Source organism: Crotalus tigris, unplaced genomic scaffold (assembly GCF_016545835.1).
Source record: "Crotalus tigris isolate CLP2741 ecotype Arizona unplaced genomic scaffold, ASM1654583v1 scf7180000017752.986373038:1224578, whole genome shotgun sequence".
NCBI classification, from domain to species: domain Eukaryota; kingdom Metazoa; phylum Chordata; class Lepidosauria; order Squamata; family Viperidae; genus Crotalus; species Crotalus tigris.
This window is the reverse complement of record NW_024096614.1, coordinates 119,034-145,176: the sequence shown is the minus strand read 5'-3', so window position 1 is coordinate 145,176 and position 26,143 is coordinate 119,034. Positions and strand designations below refer to the sequence as shown.

Here is a 26,143-nt window from a genome sequence, read left to right as displayed (position 1 = left end):
CAGAACAAGAAGCAATGGGTGGAAACTAATCAAGGAGAGAAGCAACCTAGAACTAAGGAGAAATTTCCTGACAGTTAGAACAAATAATCAGTGGAACAACCTGCCTCCAGAAGCTGTGAATGTTCCAACACTGGAAGTTTTAAAGAAGAGACTGGACAGCCATTTGTCCAAAATGGTACAGGGTTTCCTGCCTGAGCAGGGGGTTGGACTAGATGACCTCCAAGGTCCCTTCCAACTTTAATACTACTGCTGCTGCTACTACTACTACTACTACTACTACTACTATTACTACTACTACTACTATTATTATTATTATTACATTGTTGGTGGACTACGGACTTCCTCCTTGCTTTGTGAATCAGCTCTAGTGACTGTTGGGTCTAGTTTGTAGGACCAGGTTGCACTGACTGTGGGTGGCTGCCTTTGGGAATTTTGGGGTGGAGCTTTACCAGCCATTGTAGGGTCATCGGTTGTGGTATAGTAGTACAATAACAGACTTTATTGCTGCCAGAATCTGCATATGTGACCTACATGACACTTGCTTTCTAGTCTGGTGCCTTAACCGCTAGATTAAACTGGCTCTTTTAGATCAATAATAGTAGGGCTGAAATGTCTGGCATGGAAGCCAGGACAGGACAGTATATTTCTGTAGTGTCTGATCATTGTAAATATGGCAAGAGGTAAAGAGTGGGGCCACTCATGGGGAATGTGACCTCAGTATTTAGTACTGGTCTCATGTCTATGGAGATTCTCAATCATCCAGGTCATAGTTGTCCCAAAGATGATTTTTCACAAGGCAACTGGGCTTTGTTTTTCTTTGAAGACATTTCACTTCTCATCCAAGAAGCTTCTCCAGCTCTGACTGGATATTGGGGAATGGAAGGATAGCTGGTCATTTGCATTCTTCTAGAGAGTCATTGAGGCCACCTGGAAGTTTATTTGTGTCATCAAGGTCCCCTGAGGAGTGCAAATGGCTGTGGAGCCTTCTTGGAACTGTTGAAAGGACTGTGTTAGCCATCTATGTCCAAACTGAACGGCCGTCTCTCAACAGAGGGGGAGAGATATAATATCATCTATCTCCAGTCTACAATACAGTCCTTTCAACAGTTCCAAGAAGGCTCCACACTCATTTGCACACTCAGGTGACCCTGACGACACAGAAAAACCTCCAGGGGTGAAATGAATGAAGAAATGTCTAGAGCATGGTTGGCGGAAGACAAAGAACAAACTCGATCAAACATGGGTAAGAGCTGCTATTAAAGCTAATTTGTGGCAATTCAAGCACTGAAGTGCAAATACTAATTCTCACTAATTGCACCAGCAGATAATCAGCCAGCAACCTTCTTTAAGGTGAGCCTTCTCGTCCTGGGAAAGAGAACACAGAAGTCTACCTGAAGGCATGCACTGAAGAAGTCTCTGAGGTTTGCTCTGGCTGGAGACCATGAAGCCGATTTCATTTTATTAAAAATGAAAAAAAAAAAAAGATTCTAGGGCTAAATGGAAAGTGATATGCTTATTGGCACCCAAAAGGAAACTAAGATAACACGTAACAAACTTACTTAGCATATTGTTCACACACGACCTCCGGATTGACTTGGTTAGGTATGTTTGTGAAGCCAGCAAGAGGCTGAAAATGTTTTAATGTACAAGAAATCAAAAAGATCAAATAAAGTAAACGGGCATACAGGAAATTTACGCTTTTTATGGTGTTTTTAAAAGTTTAAGCCTGCGTGGGAATAGCACACAATTTGTAAGGGTGTGGATGCATTATCATCTTTGCAATAGATGCTTCATTGAGTTCTTTTACTCCTGCAGGCAACCGGAAGCTAAAGGCCCTCAACAGGGTGGACAGAAAGATGAAGATCTCAATTCTTGCCAGCTGCTCTCCCACACATGCACGCAGACCTGTAGATGAGACAAAGCATGCATAAAGGGAGTCATAATAATTGTATTCTCCAGAGTATAACCTATCGGCAAGTAAATTTGAAACAGTCAAAATAGATTTCTATGCTGAATCCTAGTATCTTCCCACAGACTTGATTCTCAGAGATGCTTTCTCCCATTTAACTCTGTTTGTTGACACCCATCAAGGGGATGACTTAACTTGGGTTGTACTAGACGGTGCATCATTTCAAAGGGAAAGCTATGGACCCATGAAAAAACCTGATCTGGCATATTTTTCCAGAGATTTGCCTACAAGAGGGAAGTAACTTTCTCACTGCTCTGTCCACCAACTTATTTTACGGTGCATCTGGCTACAGCTGGATTAGAGGGAGATGGAATGGACTTAATCCATAGGAATTCCCTTTCACTGACCACACACCTATTCTTGTTAGTCTTTGCTTGCTGCATCCAGCTGCCTGGACAAATGTGGGATTAACAGTCTGCAAAACAGGCCCTTCTTCCTGTCCTCCTCAGAGTAATTGCTACTCTAGCATTGGGCCACTTTTGACTTATTTTTTGGCCAAGGATTTAAATATTCATGCTCATATTGTCAGTTCAGGAAGGGTTCAGGATGTCACGTTTGCTGTGGATCTGCCCCAGCTACTAGAACAGTGGTTCTCAACCTGTGGGTTGGGACCCCATTTGGGGTCGAACGACCACTTCACGGGGGTCGCCAAACAACGCAGTCCACCATTTTTTCCCCCTTTTCCTTAGCTGTGCTACTCCCTTTTATTCTATTGGCTTTTGAAAGCCAATAGAATAGATTCTCTTGAATAGAGTCTAATTCTATTGGCTTTCAAAAGCCAATAGGAATTGTCCAGGCTGTCTCTGCCCTGCTGAGCCCGCCAAAACTCCCATTCTGCAAACGGTGTTGCACCAGTTGAGTAGTCCTCGACTTACGACCCGTTGAGTAGTCCTTGACTTACGACCGGTTGGGGGTCGCGGCATTAAAAAGGTTGAGAACCACTGTACTAGAAGAAATTAGGAATCCTTGATTTGCTATTTAGAGCATGATGACCTCAGAACAACTCAGGGGCGGTGGTGGAAATCTGTAAGATGGCCAGAATCACTTGCTAATGAGATGGGTGGAATATACAGTTAATTAGTTAGTTAGCTAGTTAATTAAGTAAGCTGCTTTGTGTTAATTAAGTAAGCCACTTTGTGCTTACCTATTCCAAACAGTAGAAACTCTTCCCGTTCCATGAACTTCCCATCCTTGTCTAAAAAGTGATTTGGATTGAATTTTTCAGGTGTCTCCCATTGTTCAGGGTCAAGAAGAACAGAGCGCAGGTCTGGGATGATAAAGGTCCCCTGTTAAAAGAGAGAAAGAGAGAGAGAGAGAGAGAGAGAGAGAGAGAGATGACAAAAGAGAGCAGTTTCGTAAAGGAAATAAGCAAAAATGTTCACACAATATTGATGAAATCCTTGCTCATAGCTTGTCTTTATGGATCCATGTTTGGCTGCTCAACAGCTTAACTTCCTTTCTCTTAACTGAAGTCACTTTGTCTCTTAAAGAAAGGGACAAAGAAACATGGCTATACAGGACTACAATTCTGTTCTTAAATTCAGCCCTTAAACTCTTATTGTCTTCCTAGGATAAATATAAAATGTGTAAGGTTCTAGTTTTAAACGCTGAGTGGGGTTTGGATGTAAACCCATAATCCACCCCTCAAAAAAGCTTGCTATTCTTGGTGATTTGATTGGCAAGAAACATGATTACAATTCTGATCTTAAGTTCGGCCCTTAAACTCTTATCGTCTTCCTCGAATAAATATAAAATGTTTAAGGTTCTAGCTTTAAAATCTGAGGTGTTTGGATTGAAACTACAACCTTCTTTCTAAAGCAGTCTCCATTTTGTTTATTCCCGGCTTGGACTGGACCCTGATGAAGACTTTTCTTTCAACACATGGCAGGCTAAATAATGAATTAACTACATGGGTTGGATTTTCAGTCTGCTAGATTTTCATAACAGAATAACAGAGTTGGAAGGGACCTTGGAAGTCTTCTAGGCTAATCCCCAGTTCAATCAAGAGACTCTATATCATTTCAGACAATGGCTGGCCTATCTCTTCTTTAAAATCTCCAGTGGTGGAGCACCCACAACATCTGGAGGAAAGCCATTCCACTGGTTAATTGTTCTCCCTGTCAGGAAATTTCTCCTTAGTTCTAGCTTGATTCACTCCTTGATTAGTTTCCATCCATTGCTTCTTGTCTTGTCTTAAGGGGCTTTTGAGAATAGGTTGATCCCCTCTTCTTTGGGGCAACCCTTTAGATCAGTATTTCTCAACCTTGACCATTTTAAGGCATGTGGACTTCAACTCCCAGAATTCCACAGCTGGCTGTGGAATTCTGGGAGTTGAAGTCCATATGCCTTAAAATGGTCAAGGTTGAGAAACACTGCTTTAGATATTGTACTGCTACCATAGCACCACTAGTCTTTGCATGATTAATTGGCTGTTGCTGAATAGAGTCCTCCCAAGTGCCCTATTCTCTTTTTCCTTCCGTGATGGATTACTGGAATGCAGCCTGAACATAATTCTCACCTTTGGGATGTGGTAACCCCTCATCTCCACGTCCTTTGTGCTTTGCCTGGGAAGCCCATATAGCAAGATACATTTTACACGCTGCATTTCATGAATCACGGCATTGGTGTAGGGCAGCTTCTTCCAATCCTGATAGAAAATTGACCCCGAGGAACCAAAGGCATTTTCAATCTCTTTCTGCATTTTCTCTAGAGAAAAAAAAAATGATGGAAACGGAAGCTTCATTTTCAGTATTGTGTTTTTATTCCTTTAGTCATTCCTTTGTTCATTTCCTAATTTTAATCCTCACAAGTATCAATCAATCCATTATTATAGTCACAGATCAGAGTTAAACATTAAAACTTTTTTAAAAAAATTAAAAGAAAAGGACATAATAGTATATTACAGCTTATGGTGAGATCATCACCATAATTTTAGAGATGGTAAAGAGGAATTTAGCTACATTCAAAGAAACTATGTCATACTATCCAACACCTGTACATAAAAGAGATGAGAATTTCCCAGAATATTTTACCAGGTAAGGAGTTATAAAATGAGTGCATGAATCTTATATAGGTAATAATAAAACAAGACATGAGCTGTAGTTTCAATGGGCCCTTGTCCACACGGAACAGGACAACTCTCCATAGTAGTGGTGGGATTCAAACACCTGAAAAAACTGGTTCTATTATGTGATGCAGGCCTGGGCCTCCGATGCCTAGAACAGACTTCCAGAAGTGGCATCAACGCACTTCCGGTGGGCTGTTCTAAACCTGGGAGGCCTCCTCCTCCAGGTCTCCAAGGCCTAGAACATATTTCCAGAAGTGGTATCCATGCACTTCCAGTAGGCAGTTCTAGGCCTGGGAGGCCTCCGAGGCCTAGACTGGACTTCCAGAAGCCAGCTGGTTCTCCAAATTCAGGTAAATTTAGCTGTTGGTGCGAACCAGCTGAATCCCACCACTGCTCCACAGCCAACTCACCATGGCCAACTCCCTGTGGGAAAATTCATCATGGCCAACTTGCTTGCTTGACAATTCACTGCAGGACAATTTAACAATTCAATTTAAGTTTACAAAATAAGTAAAAAAAAATATTTTAATTTTTGTCATTCAGATTTCATTTTGTCCCTCCCCTCCTTTTGCCTCCATTCTTTTAATCATTCGGTTCCACCATTTCTGTGATATTAATGTAACTCTTGTCCTGTGGTGAGTTGGGTCATGGCAAGGCCACATTTGGAATACTGCATCCAGTTTTGGTCACCACGATGCAAAAAAGATGTTGAGACTCTAGAAAGAGTACAGAGAAGAGCAACAAAGATGATTAGGGGACTGGAGGCTAAAACATATAAGGAACGGTTGCTAGAATTGGGTATGTCTAGTTTAACGAAGAGAAGGACAAGGGGGGACATGATAGCAGTATTCCAATATCTCAGGGGCTGCCATAAAGAAGAGGGAATTAGCTATTTTCCAAAGCACCTGAAGGCAGGACAAGAAGCAACGGGTGGAAACTAATCAAGGAGAGAAGCAACCTAGAACTAAGGAGAAACTTCCTGACAGTGAGAACAATTAATCAGTGGAACAGCTTGCCTCCAGAAGCAGTAAATGCTCCAACACTGGAAGTTTTTAAGAAGAGACTGAACAGCCACTTGTCCGAAATGGTGTAGGGTTTCCTGCCCGAGCAGGGGGTTGGACTAGATGACCTCCAAGGTCCCTTCCAACTTTACTAATATGAAATTGACCGCCGCAAGTTGCCCATAGCGCGTTGTCTGTGGTGAGTGGGCTGTAGCTAATTGTCATACCCCAATTATCATTGCTAAGGAACAGTCCTTGTCCTTGAGAAACTGTTGAAAAGTTGCCCCTCCCCCCATGAGCTGGCCATGGCAAGCTGTCCCAGAGCAAGTTGACTGGAGCAAGTTTGCCATGGCGAGATGGCCATGGTGAGTTGGCCATAGTGAATTGTCATAGATCCTTCATAATATCAGCTCATAAAGCAGTGTTTCTCAACCTGTGGGTCGGGACCCCATTTGGGGTCAAACGAGCATTTCATGGGGGTCGCCAAACAACACAGTCTGCCATTTTCCCCCCTTTTCCTTAGCTGTGCTACTCCCTTTTATTTTATTGGCTTTTGAAAGCCAATAGAATAGACTCTCTTGAATAGAGTCTAATTCTATTGGCTTTCAAAAGCCAATAGGAATTGTCCAGGCTGTCTCTGCCCTGCTGAGTCCGCCAAAAGTCCCATTCTGCAAACATTGCTGCACCAGTTGAGTAATCCTCGACTTACGACTGGTTGAGTAGTCCTCGACTTACGACCGGTTGGGGGTCGCGGCATTAAAAAGATTGAGAACCACTGTCATAAAGTGTAAAGATCAAGGTTTCTCCTGTCCAGTCATGTCTGACGCTAGGGGGCATCCTTCCCTGAGGATGACTCCAGCACAAGTCCGAAAGCTCGTAAGACTAAAAATCTGGTCCAAGTGACCAACCCAGATTGGATCCTGGTGCAAAGTTGGTTTTCAGTATTGTTTTTCACTTATTTATTTATTTTCCAATTTTAATTCTTAGTCGAACTTTAGGATTTAGACTAGCCTTCAGAGCATTAAGTGTACCCCATCCTCCTTTTGAGGAGTGCAGATGTTAAATTCCTGAGATATGACTAGATCCAGTCAGAACATTGGTGTAAATTGATGATTTAACTCAAAGATTCCAAGGACTCTCCTCAGACAAGTCAATCTCCAGGTTTTTAATTTCAACCAGTTTGGAAATTTGGTTAATTTTTTAAAATGCAATCATTGTTTTGAAAATAATCTGGATCAATTTTTTTCAAAGGTCAGGTATGCACAACTTAGGCTGAAAAAAAAAACAAATCTGAAAACTATAATAATAATAATAATAATAATAATAATAATAATAATAATAATAATAATAATAATAATAATAATGGTAAAGTTGGAAGGGACCTTGGAGGTCACCTAGTCCAACCCCTTGCTCAGGCAGGAAACCTTATACCATTTCAGACAAATGGCTGTCCAGTCTTCTTAAAAACTTCCAGTGTTGGAGCATTCACCGCTTCTGGAGGCAGGTTGTTCCACTGGTTAATTGTTCTAACTGTCAGGAAGTTTCTCCTTAGTTCTAGGTTGCTTCTCTCCTTGATTAGTTTCCACCCTTGCTTCTTGTCCTGCCTTCAGGTGCTTTGGAAAATAGCTTGATTCCCTCTTCTTTATGGCAGCCCCTGAGATATTGGAATACTGCTATCATGTCCCCCCTTGTCCTTCTCTTCGTTAAACTAGACATACCCAATTCCAGCAGCCGTTCCTTATATGCTTTAGCCTCCAGTCCCCTAATCATGTTTGTTGCTCTTCTCTATACTCTTTCTAGAGTCTCAACATCTTTTTTACATCGCGGTGACCAAAATTGGATGCAGTATTCCAAGTGTGGCCTTACCAAGGCATTGAAGAGTGATATTAATACTTCATGTGATCTTGATTCTATCCCTCTGTTAATGCAGCCCAGCACTGTGTTGGCCTTTTTGGCAGCTGCAGCACACTGCTGGCTCATATTTAGGTGATTGTCCACTAGGACTCCGAGGTCCCTCTCACAGTTACTACTATTGAGCAAGGTATCCCCTATACTATACCTGTGCATTTGGTTTTTCTTGCCTAAATGTAGAGCCTTGCTTTTTTCATCATTGAATTTCATTTTGTTAGATAGCACCCAGTGTCCAAGTCTGTCCAGATCCTCCTATATCTTAAACCTGTCTTCTGGAGTAGATGTATGCATTTAAAATGTGCTCAATTTTTTTTTACTGATTTCCAGTTTTTAGTTCCTCACTCAATACTTCATTGAGGACATGTACCTTCTATGCTATCCTTTAATACTGCTAAGCTCATGTTCATAATTCAGGAATCCACATAGGAAAATTGTTATGAAGAATAGATTCAGTTCATCATACAGACCTTTGTATTTCAAATACTTTCTGTGTTCTAGAACCTGAGACGCACCTTGTTCCCACAGCCCAGATTTCTCTCACCTTGGATGTCGGGATGATTGGTCAAGAGGAGCAGTGCCCACTTCAGAGTAGCAAAGGTTGTGTCTGTCCCAGCAGAAAAAAAATCAAAAATACACTGAGCCAGGTTCTCTTCATTGTAGGTAGACTTGAGGTCATTCCTGCTCTGATGTTTAAAATAGGAAATGAAAATTACAATGAATTCTAGGCAGCTTTCCTGTGTTTGTTTTTGTTTCTGGGGTTCTCGGCGTTCTCCTGCACACAACTCCTGCTCAAAGAACCGGTGGCAGCCATAGCTAAGTGAGCCTCTGTGCAACTTGTGATGCCCTACTGAATTACTGTGCCTTGTGACTATAGAGACACTAAAACTATATGAAATGGGGAGCTCAGCTCTAAGGCACTTCAAATCGATAAGTTACTTCTAAAAAAGTCATTCTGGGTCTTTTCCCCCAAACATTGGAAAGGACGACATTTTTTTCCTTGTTTCCAATTATTTTACATTTTTACTTATGGTCAAGGCTATCGAAGTATCTGTCCTTTTCCAATCATTTCAGGGATTAAGTATGAATTAATCAAAATCCCTACCCTGTTCATTCTTTTAACAATAGCCATAGCCCTTAGACTTATATATCACTTCACGTCCTTTAAAGCCCTCTCTAAGCGGTTTACAGAGTCAGCATATTTACCCCAAACAATCTGGGTCCTCATTTTACCAACCTTGGAAGGACGGAAGGCTGAGTCAACCTTGAGCTGGTGAGACTTGAAAAGAAACATTTCCTTCTTAATGGAACTTTTTTAGAAAAAGGAGTGGCAGGTGAACATGAGAGGCTGACAAATAGAAGCCATTGAGTTCTGTTTCCCCCCCCCACACACACACACACACACACCTTCCATGTCTAACAAGAGCAGAAGTACAATACAGTTCTTATTTCAAAGCATGGGCTATATTCCCAATGGGAGCAGAATAAAAAAGAAAAAAAATCCGAGATGAAGGACCACGTGATCAGTAGCTCTGCCTGTTTATTTACAGCGAGAAATGTCTTGCCCATGTATTGAACCACAATAAACCCAAACCTTCTCCATCTGAAAAAGATAGTAATCAATGAAATCTTGAGGCTCATGGAGAGAGTGAGATTCCTTGTGTTTCTCTATTTCCTGCTTTGCAAACGCAAGGATAATATCCACTGAAGCCAGGGCTTTCTTGTGAGGGCCTGGGAGGTATTTCATTAATTTGGGGAACAAATCATACACCTAACAGAAAAAGAGAAGGAAAAGTTATTTATTTCCCACCAAGGAAGGAAGGCCCAAACACATCAGAAGTGCCCACAAGAGATCTAAGTCCCACCCACCTTAAATGCCTTTCTTAACTCCGGTGAATTTCCCTCGACCATTTAGTAGCGTAAATTCTGGTAGAGAGCTAATGCTTGCAATAAATCTTTACACTCATTTGAACTCCCTGAATCTCCTGGTTTCTCCAGAGCTTGACAGGAGGATAGGGATGGTTTATGGGCTTCAACTGTTGGAACCTTGAGAGGGATAATCAAAGCTATTAGATTGACTGAAATAGTCAAGTTATAGATTTGTGAGAAAAAGGACTGTTTAATGCAGTGGTTCTCAACCTTTCTAATGCCGCGACCCCATAATACAGTTCCCCATGTTGTGGTGACCCCCAACCACTTATACATCACCGGGTGTCAGGGACGTGGCCAAAGAAAAGGAGAAAAAAATGGCGGACAGACTTATTTGGCGACCCCCGTGAAATGGTCGTTCGACCCCAAACGGGGTCCCGACCCACAGGTTGAGAACCACTGGTTTAATGCTATTCTAAGATACTGTATTCAAGGACAATCCAAATGCAGACACACAGAGTTGTGTAAATGGAAAACTCTCTCCCTCCCTCATCCTTCCTTCCTTCCCTCCCTCCTTTCCTCCTTCCTTCCCTCCCTCCTCTCTCTCTCTCTCTCTCTCTCTCACTCTCTCTCTCTCTTTCAATGAGATTGTAATGGAGATGATGGTGAACTATGGGTTGAACATTCGGACAGAGGTGACTGAACAATAGTATCCAATTAGGACTTGTTACTTGCTCTGCTTCAGGTTATAATGAGATTTTGAAATATATATAACACAAAGCTACATTCTAGACTTTGTATTTAAGATCATTCTGGCTTAATTAAATGACAAAAATGCATGGGTGGCCACAAGGATAACAAAACATTTTAGAGAACAGGAAAATCTTGAAAGAAGCACATGCAAAATCTTACATATGGATAGGAAAAATCAAAGGGATATGAATGTATTAATGGGAGGTGGTACATGTGAAAATGATCTAGCTGTCTTGTTGGATCATTAGCTGACCATAAGCCAACAATGTGATGGACTTCAAAAAGGATATTCATGGCCTTTCCTCAAAGATATGACTGCTGCACCATCCCATGGTCACATTACTACATTTTGGGTGCTTGGCAACTGGCTTCCATTTATGACTGCTTGAAGCCTCCTGCACTCACATTATTTCACTTTACAACTTGCCATATGCTAAATAAATAAACAAGCAAACTTTACAACTTTGCCTTTTTTCAGCAAAAAACATCCATCAGATAAGCTGGATTCAGACTTACAAACATGTGATTTGCTTAACAACTATGCTGATTTGCTAAAGAGCCATTGTAAAAATAGTTGTAATATCAGGTCCAGTCCCATGATGGCTCAACTTACCACCACAATGACTTACAATCAAAATTCCAGGCTCAATTGTAAGTCAAATACTATCTGTAGTTTCAGCAGAAATCTAGTATCTGGATACAGAGAAATTCCTCTATATTTTTCATTGTTCAGACACTTTCTAGATCCCCACATTGTGCTTTAGAAACAACCTTACAAATTGAAGTTTATTTGGGAAGGAAGAGCTGACATGATAAGGGTCTCAGTGCTGCCTTCGATCAATCCCTAGGAAAGAAAATCCTTGACTGCATAGATTCAGAGAAATGGTATTTTGGGAAGGTCTCTGGTCCAGATGCTCCACGCCGCCTTCGTGCAGGCCATTCCCAGGATGGTTGGCCTTGAAGATGTTAAACAACCCAAGCTGGTCTCTCTGAGTCCAGGCCTCCCCAACACTTCTCAGCAATTCCAGTCTCACATCACCTGTGTTATGTATCGATATCAAGAGTTAATGTGTTTTAGTTTAAACGTGTCTCCAACTGTTTTGGAGGGGAAAGTTAAGTTCATGTTGGAGCAGGAAAACACCGTTTGAATTGATTGGTCGCTGCCTAGAGGAGGCAAGTATAAATAGCCGTCATTCTGCCGGTTAAGACAGTTCTGTTTCAGTTGCAATAAATCTTGTTGTATTAACCCGGTCTGGTTAATGCCTCCCAAAACCCACTACACAATAACCTGCACGCTTCCCCTCCCAAATACCCATTAGTCCCTCCCTCCCTCCATTTCTCTGGCAGCTGGCAGCAAGGTTGAAGGAAAGCGATGAGGGCCAGGCTGACAAAGGCACCAGGAAGGGAAAACTTAAAAGGAACAATTGGAAGCAGTAGGTATGTTCAACAGGGAGAAAAAGATGACCGTAAGGGGACAAATACATGCCCTTATGTATTTGGAGGAGTGCCACTTACAGGAGAGGTTGGATAGTTCAGAATTATTCCAGAAGACTTGACAGAAATAATGGGCTTAAATAATAAGAGAGTAGCTGTTGGTTGTGTGTCAGGGAAAAGAAATAACAAGAATTGTTCAATGATGTACTGACCCTTTGCTAGAGGTGTTTAGACATTGGGTGGATGGCTGCTGATACTGAAATGATGGATTCCACCATGGAGATAGCCACTTTGGTACAGTGGTAAAGACACCAGCCTAGAAATTGGGAGGCAGTAGGTTCTGGTCTTAATCAGGCACTAAGTCAGCTGATTGACCTTGAGTCAGTCCTTAGGAAGTGGGCAGTGCTAAATAATTGCCAAAATCTTGATAAGAAATCTGCAAAGACTTGTCCAGGCTCTCACCAAGAGTCAAGACTCACTCTAGGACACACAGAGAGAGGGGGGAGGGAGGGAGGGGGAGAGAGAGAGAGAGAGAGAGAGAGAGAGAGAGGGAGGGAGAGGGAGAGAGAGAGAGACTGGAGGAAAGAGAACAATAGATGATTTCCAAAACTTCCTCTCTGCCATCCATTCTATAATTTCATGAAAATACTGGTGGAAACATAGTTTGTTTGTGGGGGCTTTGTTTCCTTAGTACAGGGGTAGGCAACCCAAAACACTCAAAGAGCCACTTGGACCCGTTTCCCACCAAAAACAAAACACTGGGAGCCGCAAAACCCTTGTGATATCTAAAATGAAGATAACACTGCATATATCCTTTTTTACCTTTATTATAGTGTGTGTGTATGTGTGTGTGTGTGTGTGTATGTGTATGTGTATGTGTGTGTGTATATATATATATATGTATACACACACACACACACACACACATTAAAAATAAAAGTAAAAATATGACTCTTGGGAATATCCATACTATTAAAACAATGATCACCAAGAGAATGCTTTAAGAGAATAAAATTACATACACACAGAGGTAAAAAAAGGATATATGCAGTGTTATCTTCATTTTAGATGTCAAAAGGGTCTCTCTCTCCCTCCCTCTCTATCTGCCCTTGGTCTGCCACTCCTCTTCCCCCACTCTCTCTCTCTCCCTCTCTCTCTCTCTCTCTCTCTTTCTCCCCCCCCTCCTATCTGCTGCTCACCTGGCAAGCTTCAAGCTGTTGTCAAACAACATCCAGGGTAGGCAACCTCATCTCTTTTATGACTCATGGACTTCAACTCCCAGAATTCCTGAGTCAGCCTAGCTGGGCTAGCTAGCTCTCTCCTGCCCTTCCTAGTTCCTGCTTCCTGCTTCAGAGACGCAGCAAAGGGAGGAGCTCCGCCCAGTAAGCTTTTCAGCTCCTCGGAGAATACTGTGAGTGCACTCTCTTTTACACATACACACACACACACACACACACACAGACACACACACACACAGAGAGAGAGAGAGAGAAGCAGGGAAGCGCAATTGCCTCTCTCTGTCTCTGTCTCTCTCTGCAAAGGCAGAGGAGGCTGGGAGCCACAGGGGAAGGCTCAAAGAGCCGCATGCGGCTCCGGAGCCGCAGGTTGCCGACCTGTGCCTTAGTACAAAACATGACTCACCGCATGAAAAGAGTCACCAATAAATTTCAAAATGATTTGAAGAGCTTGAACCAGCTCCTGGAATTCTTCATCTTCTGCAGAAAACTGATGCCCAAAACTCAAAGCACATATGACATTAGAAACTGCATTTAGTACTGAAAATGAAGGGTCAAATGGCTGCCCTGAAAAGGAAGATATTTTATAATGAATCCAGCCTCTCCAGTTAATTTGTTTGGACTAGAATCAGAATCATGCGGCTGAAAGAGATTTCGGACGTCTTCTAATCCAATCCCCTTCTCAAGGCAGGAGTTTTATACCATCCCAGACAAATGGTCTCTTTTGAACATCTCCAGGGTTGGAGCACCCACAACCCTGGAGGCAAGCTATTCTCTTGATTAATTGTTCTCCCTGTGAGAAAATTTCTCCTTACTTCTATGTTGGGTCTTTCTTTAACACGCTTCTACCCATTACTTTTTGTCCTGCCCTCTGGCGCTCTAAAGAATAAGTCAATTGCCTCTTGTTTGTGACAGCCCCTCAACTATTGGAAGACAGTTATCATGTCCCTGCTGATCCTTCTCTTTTATAGGCTAGCCCAGTGTTTCTCAATCTTGACAATTTTTTTTATTCTTTATCTAGGTGTAGATTTAGTAGCTGTCCTAAATCTCACATATGAGCCAGCAGCGTGCTGCAGCTGGCAGAAAGGCCAATAAAATCCTAGACTGCATCAACAGAGGGATAGCAATGCTGGCTGTGGAATTCTGGGAGTTGAAGTCCACATGCCTTAAAATTGTCGAGGTTGAGAAACACTGGTATTCTGCCCATATAGCTCTATGCACCATATAGCTCTATGTTGGAGTGTCTGGCAGTTATTGGGTTAAATGCTACTTATGTTGATGGGTCAGTGGGAGGAGTTCCAAAGGTCATTGGGAGACTTCCTGGACACAAGCCATATGGGAATCTCTTTGTCTGTAAGAAGCATGGGCCATGGAAAGTCACTCAATGAGCCTGATTCACTATAAAGATGGTATGAAGAGCAATATTTTCTTACCTAAAGGGATGATCTAAAAGATGGACAAAGATGTATTTCCAGGAGCACCAATCACAGCGTGAATGCAAGTAATCTTTCTCATTAAAATATATTTTGTTTATTATAAGATCGTTTCTTTTGAGTTTAAATCTGACTGGATTTAAAAGAAGACACTTTAGATTTGAGTCAGAATAGTAAGACCTAGGTCCCTCAAACATTGGTCATATGATGTAACCTCCAGATGCTTTATCACCTTTGTTGCTCTTCTCTGCACACTTTCCAGGGTCTCAACATACTTTTTGTATCACGGTGACCAATACTGGATGCAGTATTCCAAGTGTGGTCTCAAGTGTGGTGTAAAGCCCTTTTTTCACTTCTCATTGTCTTGATGCTATCCCTCTGTTGATGCAGTCTAGGATTGTATTGGCCTTTCTGCCAGCTGCAGCACACTGCTGGCTCATATATGAGATTTAGGACAGCTACTAAATCTACACCTAGATAAAGAATAGGACTTCTAAGGTGATGTAATGGAATGTGAGAATAACCTTGGGAAACTGATAGGCAAAGAGATGCAGCGTAGGATATGGTTAGAAAAAAGGGGGAGGAGTGCAAACTGAGTAATCAATAATGAGCAGAAAAAGAAATTTCAAAAGGATGCCACCTAACTTATCAGACAATTAAAAGAAACCGCAGGGGGATTTGTACTTTCAAACTTGCAAGAAAGACTCTGTTAATGCAACCTTACAATAAAGTAGAATTAGCTCACCCTGTCATGTCCCCTGTCTAATCAACTTGGAAGACTGACAGGGAGTAAAGGAAGATAAGTGGAAACTGTCTTTTTAAAAAGAAAGAAAGAGAGAGAGAGAGAGAGAGAGAGAGAGAGAGAGAGAGAGAGAGAGAGAGGGAAGGAAGGAAGGAAGGAAGGAAGGAAGGAAGGAAGGAAGGAAGGAAGGAAGGGAGAGAGAGAGAGAGAGAAAGAAAGAAAGAAAATACAAATTGAATACATCTATTTTTATTTAAAATACTCAGAACGGAAAAGATTTTGGCAGAGGGGGACTTGAGTCATTACCCCAAACTGCATACCGTTTGTCTAAAGATGTCCACCAATGTCTGAGCAATGTCTTCTATTTGATGCTCAATGCTTTTCTTCCCCAAGCCCAGTTTCCGCAGAGAAGTGATGCCAATGTGCCGCTGCTGTTTCCAGGTGTGGCCATTGGAAATAATAATTCCTGAAGGCATCAGCAGACAATGATAAATGATTCCTGATTACATTTTTGTTAAAAAAATATGTTTAGGTCCAGTTCTTGCCAAACATCTCTCTGAATTTCAGGTGGGAATACCAAATCCTTGTGACATGTTGCCATTTTTGTAAAATTCTGGGCATGTTATTTTTTCTTTACACAATATTTATTCATTTTGGGATTCACGTGGGCACTGGGAGACATACGTGATGTGGTGACCACAGGTGCAGTGCTTGTCAACCTCTATCATATATGATGGACATCAAAACCTTCTAAGATGGTGTAATTGTTCATGTACAAGAACTTACGTTATAGACACAAAAGACAGGATATTCTCAGTGCTGGCAGATTCTATCTGCACTTTCTTCCCACAACATTGAAACCAACCAGCAAAATAGGCAAATGGCTTTTTTATTCATCAAGTTTCATCATGTTCCTATTGCATTTATGTGCCAAAGATTAACTAAAAAAAATTAAATTGTTTTTATGGGCCTGTTTGTTGAGAAAAAAAAACCCTGATGACAATGTCCTCCATTTCCAGATCATGCACCATTTCTTCTGAAGTGAACATTAAGTCTATTGTGTAATTGCCAATATGAGTTGGGTCTGAGATAACCAGGGGAAGCTCATGGTTGCCATAAGGATCATAATTCCCAAGCAATGTTGGACCCATCTGCAGATTTTTGTAGTTGAAAACTATAAAAATTAACCCTTACGTTCCCCAGTAAAAAGTGCTCAGATAGTTTATTCATCTTCTGTGATATCAAGTCTGGATGACATCTTTTTCCAGGTGAACCTAATATCTGCCAGGAATTATTGCTGCCAAGAGCCTGAGAGCAAGACTACTAGCAATCCAATCTCTAAGACAATGATGGCGAACCTATGGCACGTGTGCCAGAAGTGGCACTCAGAGCCCTCTCTGTGGGCATGCGCACCATGCCCTGGAGATGGCAATTGTCCCTCTTCAACCAGCCACCTGCTAACTCACTGAGGTCCCACGTGGCCGGATGCATCCCAGCATGGCTGGTTTCCCTCCCCCCTCCCATCCCTCCCTCACATGCTCTCCTTTTCCCGGGCATGACCCACTGTATCGCCTCCTCAGCTATCGGCTGGCCTTCCAGCTCAGAGGCAGCTTCTCTGAACTGCTGGGGGCGGGCTGCGGAGCCTCAGAGTGCGCCAGTTGACAGGCCAGCAGACTGTGGCTGCTGACGGACACTGTCGGCCCCCATGCGCTCACTGGCCTCTATTTGCAGGGACCAATGATGTCAGGCAGCAGCTGCCTCAGCCCCTGCCTCGCCTTGCCCTGCAACAATGGCACCCCTGCCCTGCCTCGCCTTACCTCTCCTCACCCCTCAGGATGAGCTTCCTGCCCACCGCCCACCTGCCAGAGACCCCCTGGATCTCCCCCAACCCTGCCCAGCCCCCACAGGCATCCCTCCCCGTGAGCAAATTGAAGTGACCACGCCCATCTTGGCCACACCCACCCAGTCTGCCATGACAAGAGCCATGCCCATCCAGTGGGCCACGCCCACCTGGCACGGGGTGATAAATAAGTGGGTTTTGGGTTGCAGTTTGGGCACTTGGTCTCTAAAAGGTTCGCCATCACTGCTCTAAGACCTCATGAAATATTCATCCAGAAAATGGGAAGTACCAGCTGCTGGTAAGTTATTCTGGCATGGACAGCTCTGATCATGATACTGCCCTCTGCTGTTTGTGTACACCTCACCTCATCAATTTCAATCAAATATTATTATACTAAAATCAAGAGAAGGTTGCTGTACTCCAGCCCAATAGCAAATTATACGAATGATCAACAGCCACAAAAATATTTTTTTTCTTGTGAGAAAGAACTTCTTCCTTGTGAAAGAATAGAAAACTGGAAATTCAAATTTTGTAGAGAAATATTCATTCATTCATTGCTCAGAATCTGTGATGGAATAAGAAATAAGTGGTTTTAAAATATTTGTAGAGAAATATTCATTCATTCAGTGCTCAGAATCTGTGATGGAATAAGAAATAAGTGATTTTAAAATATTGGGGATTGTGTATTTTAACAAATTCCATCAACGATTATGATCTTACTATGCATTTAATAGTTATATCATACAGATGATCTGAATAACATTTTACTTTGGTTTTGGATAACATGATTAAAGTTGCATACGTTATTCAAATTTTAGATCTTTTAGCAGATTGGAAAAGATTCCCAGTATACCTATTTCTTATATATGGGAAGTACTGAAAGCTTATATCTTAGAATCATATTTGTTTGAAGTATGCTATGTAACAAAAATAAATATTTTCCATTCTGCATCGGAGCACTTCTCAAATTCTTTAATGGATACGTGATCCATGAAGATATATTGAATATATATGTTTGTGTGGCCAGTCAATATGAAATTGGGTTTTTTTAGGTGCGTTGATTAAAAAGAGAGAAAAGGTAAAAATCCAATTTGCAAAAACAGATATATGATGGAATAGGAAAGGGATCCAAAGGAAGGGGAAGATGGAGAAACATGTAGTTGGATGAAGTTGATGAGATCCTCAAAAATCAGAGGTAGAAGTTTAATGAAAAAGGCAATGTCCAAACCAATATAGGAATGTAATAGTACAGATAGAAAGCTATGAATGTATATAATATTTTGATGTAAAGTGGATTAAGCAATATTTCTGCTTAATGCCTGTTTACTATATCTTACTCTCTTTTTTTTCTGTGCTATGCATAATGTTACCACAAATTGGAAAAATTTGATGGTTATTAAGATCTTACAGTTTGCACTTACCCCTTCCTTTCCCTAAATTGTTCAAGAAAGCATCCTCTGCTCGGTACGAGAATTATTTTGGGAAGCTGGTCATTCCTTCTTTCACCGCTTTGAATCCAGACAGCACTATCATAAGCTGTTGCCCAAACCATAAGCTGTATATATTTCCATATCGTTTTACAGGCTGTCAAGTGAATCAAAGATGAGAAATGTTACAATCAAATACACAGATGATTCCCATTTAATACTGTATGCCATCTACAGGTGTTCCTAAATGCTGAATTCTACTCTTTAGAATTCTTTTTTCCCTCTCTAAGGTTCTTGCCAAGAACCTCTGACATCCTTTTCTTTTTTAATTTTTGTTTTGCCTATTTTATTTACTTATTAAATTTCTACATCCCAATCTCACCTAAGTGACTTCCACATTTTGTTTGGAAGATAGTCATGAACAATATTTCCAACTCATAAACTCATTAGTTTCATTTTTGTTCTGCTTTGTATCACAGATTTTTACCCTTTCTCTCCTTTTAACCAATGCACCATGGCAGAAGTGGAGATGCAGTTAAATTGGATTTTATAAGCATTAATATCTAGGTCAGAGGTAGGCAAACTTGGCTCTTTTATGACTTGTGGACTTCAACTCCCAGAATTCCTGAGCCAGCCATGCTGGCTCAGGAATTCTGGGAGTTGAAGTCCACAAGTCATAAAAGAGCCAAGGTTGCCTACCCCTGATCTAGGTCATACCATACCACATACAAAGCAGATATAAGTATCTGTTCTATATATCTTTCTTCTCCAACCAGCTACGTATGAGTCATTGTCTAAAACAGAAACTACTTTTCAGAACTCCGCCCCAGATCATTTTTGAAATTATTATACAATTGCAGAGTTAGAAGGGACCATTTAGGTCAGGGGTTCTCAACCCTGGCAACTTTAAGACTTGTGGACTTCAACTCCCAGAATTTCTCAGCCAGCTTTCTGGCTGAGGAATTCTAAGAGTTGAAGTCCACCAGTCTTAAAGTTGCCAAGGTTGAGAACCCCTGATTTAGGTGATCAAGTTCCACCTATTTTCCACTGCAGGAATATAGAATAAATGCCATGATGCCATGACTAGACGGGTGGGAGAAACCGGAGCTTCTTAGCCTGATTTCATTCTGCCGGGCAATCTCAAGGGGTTGGAAAGTTGCCCTGGAGAGGCAATGAAGAAGAAAGGAAGCTTTGGGAGTCTGGACCAGATGGCGGTGAGTCTAAACAAACCGAGGAACCTCTTCAAACGGATGGAAAAAAGGCTGCCTGTAGGCACAGGCAGTCTCAGCCGGGAAAAAAGCGAGGGGCAAGCTGCGGAAAAGCTGATTATCAACAACATGCTGAAAACTGAGTAAGATGGTTTTATTCCTCTTTCTTATGGACTTGGAAATAGAGATCCCCTGATTGGAAAAAAAAAATCCAAAGCAAAGACCCCAGAAAGATCAGTGAAGAAGGGAGTTAAAAGCAGCGAGAAATTACAAATAGGGGAAGGAAATTAAGGAATACAAAAGAATATACAAAAATGGAATTAGGACTGATTTAAAGAAAACTTAGTTAACCCTTACAGTGTGGAAAATCTTTTCATAATCAATTTCTAGGAGAAATAACTTTAAAAGAACTTTTAAAAAAAACTTTTTTAAAAAAAAAACTTTCTAAATCTGGATATAGACAATACAGTAAATGACATCTAGTGGTGAAAGGAGATATTACAACAATACCAAAATATCAAAAGAACTTGAGAAGCTTATGACCTTGAAACAACACCTGATGTAAACAAAAAGCTTTACATGACCCTATGTTAGAAAAGACTCTCTACAATCATATTTTCTGACACTGGACATAACTACAACAGAAACTATTTGGAAACAGCAAGATGTTCAATGATAAAACAAGATAACTATATAAAATTATTGAACCAAATAAGATTGGACCTGAAAAAAATGGAAAAACTTGTAATTGTCAATGTTAGAAAGAATTGCCATGGTGAAAATGAATATATTACCAAAAATACTGTTTCTATTTCAAATGATACCTATAAAACTAGAGAATTTTTTTTGAAGATTTAAATTCATTAATTTTGAAATTTATTTGGCAAGGAAAGAAAGCTAGAATTAAACTGAAAGTGCTACAAGAAGCTAAGGAAAATGGAGGTTTTGCCTTGCCAGAGTGGGTTTTATATTATCAAGCATCTGTATTAACATGGGTAAAAGAATAGCTAACTCTCAGAAACAAAAGGTTGTTCTATTTGAAGGGACATGATTTACAACTTGGTTGGCATGCTTTCTTATGATACGGGGAAAATAAAGTGCATAAGTATTTTCCAAACCACTATATAAGAAACACATTATTATTAACATGGGAAAAAATAAAATGTAAAATATATTTGAAAATTCCAGGATGGCTTTCAACAATGGAAGCATTTATATATCCAAATTTAGTTAACTTTTAGAAAATATGGACATATAGATATATTCTAAATTCTGAAGGGAATTTAAAATCTAAGCAAGAGATGGAAAATCAGGGTGTAGATCTATCATGGTGGGCATACTTATTAATGCAAGTTAGATATAATAAAGATGTTAAACTGCATAGATTTTATAAAGAGCAGACCTTGTTTGAGCAGACATTATTAACCTCTGATGAAAAACTAATTAAGAAAATCTATAAATTTTTATTGCATTTAAAAATGGAAGATGAACAAGTTAAAGAAACAATGATAACATGGGCAAAAAACTTCAGATTTAACATAGAATTAGAAAAATGGCAAAACTTGTGGGAAAGAAATTATAAACTGACAATGTCAACTTCTTATAAAAAAATTTATATAAAATGTTTTATAGATGGCACTTGCCACCAGCAAGATGAGCAAAAATGTTTAAAAATATGTCAGATAGATGTTGGAAATGTAAACATAAGTCAGGTACTTATTAGCATATTTTTATTTATTTTATTTTTAAAATTTATAAGTCGCCCCACTCCCGAAAGTCTCTGGGCGGCTAACAATAAAAAACACATAAAACATAACAAACAAACAGTACAAAGACAGTCATCCAGGGGTCAGGTTTTATAAACCCCAGGCCTGCCGGAAAAGCCAGGTCTTAAGTAGCTTACGGAAGACCAACAGGGTGGGAGCGGTCCTAATCTCCGGCGGGAGCTGGTTCCAAAGAGTGGGCGCCATCACAGAGAAGGCCCTCCTCCGCGGCCCCGCCAAATGGCACTGCTTGGCCGACGGGGTCTGAAGGAGGCCCAGCCTGTGGGATCTAACCGGACGTAGGGAACTATGAGGTAGTAGGCGGTCTTGCAAATAGCCTGGCCCTGAGCCATATAGGGCTTTAAAGGTAATGACCAACACCTTGAATTGGACCTGGAGACCAATAGGTAACCAGTGCAGCTCACGGATGATAGGTGTAACGTGGGTGTATCGAGGAGCACCCACTATCACTCGCGCGGCTGCATTCTGGACCAACTGTAGTCTCCGAATACTTTTCAAGGGTAGCCCCATGTAGAGTGCATTGCAGTAGTCCAGACGTGAGGTGACAAGGGCATGAGTGACTGTAAGGAGAGCCTCCCGGTCCAGGTAGGGTCGCAACTGGTGCAACAGGCGAACTTGTGCAAAGGTCCTCCCAGCCACAGCCGTCAATTGATATTCCAAATTCAGCTGTGGATCAAGGAGGACACCCAAGTTGCGAACCCGCTCCAAAGGGGGTATATTTTCCCCCGCAAGAGTCAACACTGGACAGTTGACATGATCCTTGGGAGGCAACATCCAAAGCCACTCGGTCTTGTCAGGATTGAGCCTGAGTCTGTTAACCCCCATCCAGACCCTCATGGCTTCGAGGCAATGGCCCATCACATCGGCTGCTTCACTGAGAGAGCTCGGGGAGGAGATATATAACTGGGTATCATCAGCATACTGATGAAACCTCACCCCGTGCTGTCTGATGATCTCACCAAGTGGCTTCATATAGATGCTAAATAGGAGGGGAGAGAGGACTGACCTCTGTGGCACGCCACATTCAAGGGGCCTCGGGGTTGACCTCTGCCCTCCCACTAATACCAATTGCGACCGGCCAGAGAGGTAGGAGGAGAAAACGGTGCCTCCCACTCCCACCCCTTCGAGTCGTCGCAAAAGGATACCATGACCGATGGTATCAAAAGCCGCTAAGAGGTCGAGTAGCACCAAGACAGAGGAATAACCCCTGTCTCGGGTCCGCCAGAGATCATCCATCAGCGCGACCAAAGCGGTTTCTGTGCTGAAGCTGGGCCTGAAACCAGATTAAAAAGGGTCTAGATAATCAGCTTCATCCAGAGACCGTCAGAGCTGGAGCACCACCACTCTCTCTACAACCTTCCCCACAAAGGGGAAATTGGAGACTGGATGGAAGTTATTTAAATCAGCCGGGTCCAGGGTAGGCTTCTTGAGCAGGGGCCTCACAACCGCCTCCTTCAGGGATTGTGGGAAAGATCCCTCCCTCAATGAAGCGTTGATCAACACCTGGAGCCAGTCTCATGTCACCTCCTTGGCAGTGAGACCAACCAGGAAGGACACGGGTCCAATAAACAAGTGGAGGCGCTCATTGCTCCCACCGCTCTGTCAACATCCTCAGCGGTCACAGACTCAAATTCATCCCATAAAACTGAGCTCTGCCCCAGTCATCTCAGAAGGCCCTGCCCAATCGGAGTCTAGGTCTGTCCAAATCCGAGCGATTTTGTCTGATAGGAATTGCACAAATTCCTCCACTCTACCCTGTAAGGGCTCCCCAGCTTCCCGAACATTAAGTAGGGAACGGGTCACCCTAAACAGGGTGGCGGGGTGAGATTCTGCAGACGCAATAAGTACGGAAAAATGCGAACATTTTGCAGCTCGTATCGCCACTAAATAAGTCCTAATATAGGCTCTTAGAAGTGTCCGGTCAGATTCGGAGTTACTAGCCCTCCAGCGTCACTCTAGACGTCTCTTCTGACACTTCATCTCCCGTAGCTCCTCGGTAAACCAAGGTGCCCTCCGGGATCCACAATCATGGAGAGGTCGCAAAGGCACGATCCGGTCTAACGCCCCTGATGCCGCCTTATTCCAAGCAGCAACCAAGGACTCAGCCGGTTCGTGGAGGAGGGAATCAGGAAAAACCCCAAGCGCTATTTGGAACCCCTCTGGGTCCATTCAACACCTGGGGCGGAACCACCTAATAGGTTCTGTCTCCCTGCGGTGGGGGAGTAGGACCGAGAAATCTAACCTCAACAGGAGGTGGACATGTGTTAAAGCAAAGAGGTACTGGACAAAAATACATACTTGGCTAGAAAAGATGTTGGGAAAACATGTAGATTTTAAACCTGAACTTTTTTTATTAGGTATTATGCCAGAAAAGACTGATAAAGAAAGCATATATTTGATTTTATATGTGATAACAGCAGCAAGAATCATATTTGCACAATACTGGAAAAATGAAGAAATACCATCAGAGGAAGAAATAATTAAAAAAACATTAGAATGTGCAGAAATGGACAGACTTACTATGAGGTTGAAAGAAAAAGAAGCAACAGAATATTATCAGATTTATTTTATCAATGGCTGGAGAAAAGAATAAAAGATTAGGAATTAAATTTGTATTCGTGAGTGAAAACTCAGACAATACGTTGTTGAGCAAGTACTATTGAATTGTATGAAAAAAATTAATAAATTTTTTTGCAAAAAAAAAGGAATATAGAATAAAGCATCTTCAACAGAAGAAAGTCTAGCCTCCATCTGAGTAGAGTGAAAGGGAACCCACCCTCTCTCTGAAGAATTGGTTCCATGATCAAACATTTCTTGGTAGGACAGAACTAGAATCTGCCTTCTAAAAATTCAGCCCCATTATTTCACATTGTGAAGCAGCCATAAGGAAGTCTTAACTGAATATTCTGGCATGAGGAGAAAAATAACTAATCAAGTGTCAACACTAGTACTTGAAGAAATGTATTCCTCCTTGTCTGAGAATCATTTACTAGGTTGACACATTTGTCCATAATTTTGGTATTGAAAACAATAGAAGTTTATCTTGCATATTACTGGTCAGAATTAAATACCTTAAGGAAATAATCGTCACGGAGCCAAAGCCCAGCTGTCAGAAAGGTTCCAAGGAGAGGAAGAGCCAAAGGACCAGGAGGCAAATGTCTTCGGAACCAAAGTTGTTTCAAGAAGAAGAGAATCAACAAAACAAGCAGCAAAAAAACCAAAATTGTCCCTGTCACCATCCTTGTCTTGCTAGTGGTTTTTCTTTGGCTCACTAGTACATCCGGAGACGGTTGTATCCTTTTGTCTGATGCTTTTTGCTCTTCTTCCTGTTTCGCATATTTCATCAATGGGATGTGGCAAGATATCTTTTGATTATCTGTTTGTTTACCACTGGAATTCTGTCAACAAGTTGTTATATTAATCCACATGAGTGAGGTTACCTCTGACCGTGCGTCACTCAAGTAATAGATTAATATAAAAAAAGTTAGGACTGTATAACCCAATATGTCCCTAACATCATAGAATGCCAGCATTATTTTGAAAATCATAATGAAAATCATGGTGTTCCATATGTCCATGAAATCTACCCCAATATACAGAAAAATCTTGTTGGGGCAAAGAGATATTATCTGGTCCAGGATTATATCTCATACGTACCCTTGCAAGCCCAGCATCAGGACTTTATCATGAACCTCACTCAACTTTGCTTGCAGATAAGGGACAATCCTCACGAGAGCTTCATACTGTTGAGAACCATCTCTGGTGCTGGGCAGCCTTTTGCAACTAAAACAAGTGTAACCACCATGCTAATAAGGAGGCCTGTTGTAATAGATTCTGCAACAGCTGTTATTGCATGAAAGGTATCCTAAACCCAAGCAGAAAATTATAGGTAGAGAGCTATTTAAAAATGATGTCAACAATCCACTGCCTAATCCATGACCACATCTGGAAATGATTCGTGCTTGTCCCTAGAGTTATCCCACAATCATCTCTCCATAAGACCACCTTTACGGTAATTGGCTGCCAGTCCCATGACTTAAAGACAAGGATTGCCCAGTTCTCTCCTTGAATCAACTTCTTTCTTGTTATTAATTTAATTATTTACTTCATGTATCAATTGTCTCATTCACCAAAGTGATTCTGGGTGGTATATGATATAACAATAACAATAATAGAATTGGAAGGGGCCTTGGAGGTCTTCTAGTCCAACCCACTGCTCAGGCAGGAAAACCTATATCAGCCTCCGAGACATTGCTATCATATTATCCCTAATTGTTCTCTTCATTAAACTAGACATACCGGATTCCAGCAACCGTTTCTTATATGTTTTAGCTTCCAGTCCCCTAATCATCTTTGTTGCTTTTCTCTGCACTCTTTTGAGAGTCTCGGCATCTTTTTACATCGTGGTGACCAAAACTGGATTCAGTATTCCAAGTGCGGCCTTACTAAGGCATTGTAAAGTAGTATTAGCAT

General features: G+C 41.6%; 1 pseudogene; it reads right to left on the bottom strand.

Moving 5' to 3' along the window:
* Positions 1-1,712: 1,712 nt before the first annotated feature.
* LOC120306737 lies at positions 1,713-24,909 on the bottom strand (annotated as a pseudogene).
* Positions 24,910-26,143: the final 1,234 nt, after the last annotated feature.